This window comes from Triticum dicoccoides, chromosome 3A (genome assembly GCF_002162155.2).
Source record: "Triticum dicoccoides isolate Atlit2015 ecotype Zavitan chromosome 3A, WEW_v2.0, whole genome shotgun sequence".
Taxonomy (NCBI): Eukaryota; Viridiplantae; Streptophyta; class Magnoliopsida; order Poales; family Poaceae; genus Triticum; species Triticum dicoccoides.
Window position 1 is genome coordinate 85247381 of NC_041384.1, and position 8049 is coordinate 85255429.

Genomic DNA, 8049 nt, shown 5'->3' on the forward strand with positions numbered 1-8049 from the left:
AGGGGGTGGGCTATTTATAGCCACTTGGCAACCCGACCTGATTTGTCCGAAATGACCCTGGGTCACTAAGAAACTGACACGTGTTCCAACGGTCAGATTTCAAACTCACACGGCAACTTTACTTGGGCTACAAGCAAAGCTGACTTGTCCGACTCTGGACAAGATTCGCTCTCATAGTCTTCACTCGAAGACATAGGTTTTTGGTTTAGGCATCACTTCAGTCATTCTGACTGGTTCTCTTGGACCCCACTTAACAGTACGGTGGTTCCTATGACTCAACACAAAAGAAAAAGAACTACGAAAGATCTAAGTCTTCGAGCTCCGTAGGCTTCATATAGTGTCTTCTCTTGTCATAGTCTTCAATGTGAATATCTTCATATACCTCTTTTGACTTCAATGTCTTCATACATTTTTAGGGGTCATCTCTGGTAGTAAAAATGAATCAATGAGGGACTTCTACCTATGTTATCCTGCAATTCTCACAAACACATTAGTCCCTCAACTAGGTTTGTCGTCAATACTGTAAAACCAACTAGGGGTGGCACTAGATGCACTTACAGCTTTGTCTTCGAGTGCTGAACTGGGTTGTTGGCAATCTTGATGGAGCTTTCATTGTCGCAGTAGAGTGGAACTTGCTTCAGATGAATGCCATAGTCTTTGAGTGTTTGCTTCATCCACAGAAGCTGAGCGCAGCAAGATCCAGCAGCAATGTATTCAGATTCAGCAGTGGAGAGAGATACACAGTTCTGCTTCTTTAAAGACCAACATACAAGTGATCGTCCCAGAAAATGACATGTGCCTGATGTAGACTTGCGATCCACCTTGTCACCAGCATAATCAGCATCCAAGAATCCAACCAGATCAAACTCTAAGCCCTTTGTCGGGTGGTGAGTGCGACATATGCCAACAGGTGGCTTATCATTGTGGGATCCAGTAAGACATCGCCGGTGCCTGGAAGCGGGATAAGGCGAAGACATGCACGCCGGCGGATCTTACCCAGCTTCGGGGCTCTCCGTGGAGATAACACCCCTACTGCTGCTCTGCGGGGTCTCCGCATGCTCACTAGATGTATCGAGTAGCTACACAACGCTCCTTGAGCTGTTTTTTTGGGGGAAGGAGGAAGAAAGGGCACGACTAGTTTGCTTCTTCTCCTTGTATGGTATCTGGAACTAGTGGGGGGTCCAACCCCTTTGCATGGTGCACCGGGGGGTTTATATAGGCCCACCCCCCGGGAATACAAGGGTAATCCAGCTGGGCGCGGGGCCCAACCGTCTGTGACTGCGCTCGCCGGCTTCTGCGCCGGCTGCTGGGGCCCGCCGGCTGGTGGGTCCCGCCGCCTGCCAACTCCTGGGCAATAGGCGGGCCCCACTGCCAAGGGTCTTGTCGATGGCCGGTCACTGTTGCTTCATTCCGATGACGAGGGCTTCGTCGGGGCAAGCGTGGCTACAGTGCCGCCGTCCTGCGGGCGTTCACCGTAGCCTTACCGCGTCTCATCTCCTTAATGGGGTGTCTTCCTCGAGGGGGGAAGCGAGCCGGCTGCGGAGAGCCGGCCCCGTCTCGGGCCGACCGTGGGAGGCCAGGCCGCCTTCGGGTGCCTCTCTGCCCGAAGGGGCCCACCGCCCGTGGGCCGTACTGGTAGCCCGTCGTGGATGACATCAGGGTCAACATGGCAACAGTGCCGCGCCGGACGGGTCATGGCCACTCCGCCCGGCGCACTGTACCACGCGTGCTCCGTGATTCGAGGGTGGCAGGCTTTACTGTAGCCACGCCCCGTCTCATCGCCGTTAGGTGGGTGCAAACTTTGTGGGTACGGTCTTGACCGCTCTATGGGGAGCCGGCTTTCTCACAGCCGGCTTCTTGGAGTCGGCCCTCTCATGAGGGTTAAAGTCGGGCCGCCTTCCTAAAGCCGACCTTGATCCCAGCCGGCTAGGGGAAGGCGGCCCCATGTCTTGGATTCTTGAGAGCCGGGCTGGCTCGTAACTTTTTCCGAAGTGCCAGGGGAAGCTGGCTAGGCTACCCATGGCTATTTACTCCGACAGTAGTCCCCGAAGCTGATCGAGCTCCGAGGTGATCAGTGGGGACGAGGAGCTTGGTCGGCTTCCTATCCTGAGGGTTCGGCCTCGCGGGCGTACGCCGACTTCAGATAACCCCGCGTAGGCGGGAGGGGAGGGGGCCTGCATGCTGACCACGGGCCCTCTCGCGGCCACGTGGCGGCAGGGTCCTGCGAACGCACGCGCGCGATGGGACGCCGTCGCAAGCCCGGGCCCGCCACTCGCGAGCCTCGGTCCGGGCGCGGATCTTCTGTGGCCCACAGGGCCGCTCGCCTTCTCAAGGCAGTTTTGATCTCGTCATTAAGGATCGATAATCGCGGGACGTGGGAAGTGGGCACAATCGACCCCCACGCTTCCCCACACAACGCCTCTTTGGCTCCGCCACGTGAGCCTATAAGTAGGGGGAGGAGAGCGAGCGACAGAGGTTCGCGCGCTCCCTCCCACTCCGTCCCTCCTAACTCTCGTCTTCTTCCTCTCGCTGGCGCTGCAGCCTCCTGTCTCAGCGCCCCCGCGTCTCCACGCCACCTCGCTCCCATGGCATTGTCAAGCTCCTGGGACGGCTCCAACGTCCATGAGGATCATGTGGAGTTCCTTCACCAGACCCGGCGCTTGCCCGGCGCCGACCGCGTACAGGTCCGCCTGGCGCCCGAGAGGGAGATCTCGCCGGCGCCGGAGGAGGGCGAGCGGGTTGTCTTCCGCTCGCACTGCCTGTGCGGCTTCGGCCTCCCGGCGAGCGGGTTTCTGCGTTCTTTCCTCGACTTCTACAACCTCCAGCTGCATCATCTCACACCCAATGCGGTGATGCTGCTATCGGCCTTCGTCTCCCTCTGCGAAGGCTTCTTGGGGCTGCTCCCCACGCTGGAGCTCTGGGGGGAGTTCTTCCAGAGCAAACTCGGCACAGTCGTCGCCGGCGTGCCCGCCCCCTGCGGAGCCTTCATCGCCATGAGGAGGGCGAGCGAGAACAATCTGTTCCCGCCCATCCCCCTGATCCAGTCGGTGAAGGTCTGGCAGAGATCTTATTTCTATGTGAAGAACGTCGCCGAGCGACAAGACTACATCAACCCGCCGGCTTACGTAGCTGGCCCGCCAGTTGGGAGGCAGCCCTCGTGGAGCTTCCGGTCCCGGTCGTTGTCTCCGGCCGGGAACGCCGCCATCTCCCGGCTTCGGGTGATGATCCAGTCGGAAGGCCTGCGCGGGGCCGACTTGGTGGCCGCCTTCGTGGAGCGCCGGATTCTCCCTCTCCAGAGTCGGCCCCACATGATGTGCCAGATGAGCGGCCGCCTCGATCCAAGCCGGCTGAGCACATGGGAAATGCCCCACGCGAAGGTGGCGCTCATGGTCAACTACATCACCAACTGCAAGCTCGCCGGGGACTGGCAATACGGCAAGGCGCAGTATTCTCGCGCCAATCCTCCGCCCACGGTAAGCTTCTCTCTCTATCTTCTTTTTGGTCGTCCGCCGGCTTCGTGATGGCCGGCTTCTGACCAGTCGGTCCTTTGAGCAGAACCCTCTCCTTGCGCCGCCGGCCGGGGTGGCAGGGATCGAATGCCAATATGCCCCCGACCGCACGGTGGATGATGTTGACGACCCGGACTTGGGGGCAGCCGCCATGGAAGACGCCGTCGTGGGGGACAGCGCCGAGCCCGGAGGCTCAAAGTTCACCGCGAGCTTCAAGGACTGGCCGGACGATTTTGAAGCCGAAGTCGCTCCGCGTCGCCAGCCGGCAGCCGACCAACAGGGCGCGGGCTCGTCTGTCGCGCCGGCTGCCGGCGGCGGCAGAAGCGCCGGGCCGCTCTAGGCCTCTTCGGCAGTCGGCCGAAGAAGTCCAAGACTTCCGCCGCGGCGACAAAGCGGGATGAGGCGGCCCGCTTCCGCAAGGCTGTGAAATAGCCCCAGGCTGTCTCGGCGTAAGTCTTCAATTGCTTTGCCGCACTCGTCGTTGTTGTTCTCTTTTCTTCGAATTTCTTCTTAACTTTTCCTCGCTTGCTGGACAGGGCGCCGCTTTCCCTTGAGCGGGGCCCGGGCGGCTCCATCGTGGGGAGGCCATAGAGCGGAACGCCCGCGAAGCGCGGGAGGAGCGCGAGGCGGCGGAGAAGGCGGCCGCCCAGGCGGCAGAGAGGCAGGCCGAAGCGGTAGCCAAGGCCCAGAGGGAGGCGGCTCCCACAGAGACGGAGGCGGAAATCTCGCGCAGCCAGCCTCCGCTGCTCGCCGTTCCTCTCCGAGCCGTGGCCCCCGACACCCCGTTGCCCTTGGCGGAGGAGATCATCCAAGACCCACCGCTGTTGGAGAGGGAGGAGGACCCCGTGGCCTTGGCGGGGAGAATGCCGCCTGCGGCGCCAACCGGGGCGGGCCAAGGCGGTCAATCATCAATGGCGCCAGAGGAGCCGTCCGGAGGTGAGCCGGAGAGCAGGGCCGGCCTCAAGGGGCAGCTGGTACCGGGCCGGTGTGCTGGAGGAGGCGCTGCTCCGCCGGAGTTGCGCCGAGCCGCGGGCGCAGGCCAGCCGGCTGGGGATCTGGAGGTGGACAGCTCCGCCGTGTCCGAGTGGTCTCCCAGCGGGGGGGGGGGGCGGCGAGCTGGAAACGGCGGCTCAAGGGGTCCGGAGCCGGCTACGAGCTCAAGCTGCCCTGCTGCAACAACTCAACCAAGAGTTCTTGTCGACGCGAACCACTGTCCGGGTGAGCCCTTCGCTCTTGGCTGCTTTGCTTTCTTGATTTCTTCCGTGGGGGTGCGTCAGCGCACCCACTAGGTGTAGTCCCCGAGATTCGGGCCAACTGCTACGTAGTCGGGTCGGATCTTTCTCGACGGCCACCTTACTTTGCTTTCTTTCTAAACTTTCAGGAATACCACAACCTTCGCGCTGCCGCCTTCGACTCCCAGGCTCGAGAGTTGAGCCGGCGGACCGACGACCTGGCCGACAGCCGAAGTAAGTACTTTGTTTGTCTCCTGTGGGGGCGCGTCAGCGCACCCACTGGGTGTAGTCCCCGAGATTCGGGCCGACTGCTGCGCAGTCGGGTCGAATCTTTCTTGACGACTCTTTTCTTATTGATTTTTCTTTTCCTTTGCCTTCAGGGGCCAACGCCGACTTGCGGACGGCGCTTGGCGAAGCGAAGGCCGCCCTTTACGCCAAAGAGGCCGAGTGCACTGCCTTGGTCCAGGAACGGGATCGCCTGGCCAAGAAGCTGGCCGACCAAGAGGAAAGCCACAAAACGGTGCTGCAGGCGGCGCGGGAGAGCGAAGACGCCTTGATGGCGGAATATGAGATGGCGGCGGCGACCTGGTCTGAGACCCGGCGAGTCCTGGACGAAGGCTTCGGCCGGATCGAGGACTTGATCGACGGTAAGCTGCCTTTCTCGGCCCTCCCCTGCCCCTTGCCGTTTGGGTTTTTTGACTTATCTTGAGCTCTTGCTTGTTGTTTCTTGCAGATTACTTCCCAGGCTACTCCACCTTCGCCGCTCGAAGCATTGAGGCCCATCGCGAGGCGCGCCGGCAGGCGGGGGCCGACATCGCGCCGGATGCAAACCGGACCCTTGAGGAGCAGCTTCTGGCTGTCCAGGCACGGTTGCAGCCGGCGCATCGGATGCTTCGCCGGCTCCAACGTGCCGGGGCGCAAGTGCTGGCCGCCCTCTAGCCCGGCGAGACGATCCCCCGCACTCCGAGCCGAACTGCCGACTGGCTGGAAGTCGCAGTTGGTCGCTTCGAGGCTTGGATAGCATCAGCGGCCCGCCTCGGAGCCGGGCGGGCGTTGGAATTCGTCCGGGCTTGGTACCCAGGGCTGAGCCTGGACCAGCTGCGCACTTGGCGGATGGAGGCCGACGCGGAACTGGAGGTGGTGAGGCCGGCTATCGCCCAGCGGGCTTCAACGATCGCCGAGTGCACCGACATCAGCGTTTTCGCACCCGAAATCGATGATGACGGTGTCGCGCAGCCGGAGGAGTGGTTCGGGCTGAACCCGGCGGTGGGCGAGGACTCGGCGGAGGAGATCGCCTCCAGCGACGAGGGCAAAGAAGACGAAGATGACGACGGCGGAGACGTCGAGCCGGCTGGTGGAACAACCAGCCGACCTCAGGCCGACCGTGCCTCCGGCAACGAGGCGTGTGGAAGTGCGCCCTCTTTGGGAGGCGGCGACCAAGCCGAAGTTCGTCAGCCGGCCGCTCCTTCAGCCGGCGCGACCGTCTCCGCCAATCAGTCGGCCGCTCCGCCAGCTTGACCTGCCGTCTTTATCTTTCCTGCATTGTTGTCTTGGAACAATCTTTTGTTAAGTTTCGCAGTTCCACCCACTGGGGGTGTATCCAAACTATGTTGAATGCTGGCCTCTTGGAGGTCTTTTTTTGTAAATATTATCATGTGCATCCTTGGTTTCCATTCGCGTATGCTTGTTCATCCTTAGGCTTTTTCCTTTGCCGCCTTCCCTCTTTGGGGAGGCAAGTACTTGAGATTTCTTGGATTTAAAGTAGAGTGAATGGAAACCGGCCGGCCGGCTACTCTGGTAGCCAGTCGGCAGTGTGGGAAAAACCGGCTTTTGTTATATTAGTCCGTTAGTCCCTAGCCGTTTTTCGTTTGGGCGGTCGTTCCTACCTTTAACCCTTGCCGGCCGGACAGCCGGTTCTTCGAACTGCCACTTTGGCAAGGGAAGGCTTAAGAGCCGGCACACTACTTGTCTGACTGCGGGTAGGACTTCTAATATAACTTCAGTCGGCCAGTCCCCGAGCCGACTAGTCGAACTCGGTGCCGGACGGAAAGAGTAAATGATACGACAAGGTCATAAGCATGATACTTTTCATTCATAAATAAGGGATGGCAGTCCCTGAGCCCTCCTCGGGGAGCCTATTGTCTTGTACTTAATACAAAGGTTAGCGTGACACATACTGCCTTTCAACTGTAAAATCTTCGGAGGAGGTTGGCGTTCCATGGCCGTTCCGACTCCTTGCCGGAGTCGTCTCTCTTGCGTGCCTTCGGCTTCTGTGCGTCGATCAGGTAGTAGGAGTCGTTGCCTAGAGCTCTGCTGATGACGAAAGGGCCTTCCCAAGGGGCTGAGAGCTTGTGTTGGCCGGCTATTCGCTGAATCAGCCGGAGCACAAGGTCGCCCTCTTGGAAATATCTTGGCCTGACCTTCCGGTTGTGGTAGCGGCGCAAACCCTGCTGGTAAATTGCAGACCGGCTGAGAGCCAACAGTCGGCTTTCTTCCAGCAGGTCGATGTCGTCTTCTCTTGCTTCCTTGGCCTCCGTTTCCGTGTACATGGTTACTCGAGGCGAGTCGAATTCGATGTCAGTTGGGATGACCGCCTCGGCACCATACACAAGGAAGAAAGGGGTGAAGCCGGTTAACTTGTTTGGTGTAGTGCGCAGACTCCAGAGGACAGCCGGCAGCTCATCGAGCCAACAGCCGGCTGAGCGCTCCAGAGGTACAACCAGTCGGGGCTTGATGCCGGAGAGGATGAGGCCGTTGGCTCGCTCGACCTGGCCGTTTGACTGCGGGTGGGCGACGGATGCTAGGTCCAGCTGGATACCTTGGGCTGCGCAGAAACGTGCCAAGGCTCCTTTGGCGAAATTCGTGCCATTGTTGGTGATGATGTTGTGCGGCACACCGTACCGAGTTGTTATGTCCGCGATGAACGTCACGGCGGTCGGCCCATTCAGCTTCTTGATCGGCTTCGCCTCAACCCACTTGGTGAATTTGTCCACGGCGACGAGCAAATGCGTCATGCCGCCGCGCGCCATCTTGAATGGGCCCACCATGTCCAGTCCCCAAATAGCAAAGGGCCAAGTGAGGGGAATGGTCTTGACTGCCGAAGCCAGCATGTGTTGCTTGGAGCTGAAGAGCTGGCATCCCTTGCAATGCTTGACTAATTCTTTGGCGTCGTCCAAAGCAGTCGGCTAGAAGAAACCATGGCGGAAGGCTTTGGCGACAAGTGATCTTGAGGCCGCGTGGTGGCCGCATTCTCCTTGGTGAATGTCTGCGAGGATTGCAATGCCCTTCTCTTGCTCGACGCATCACTG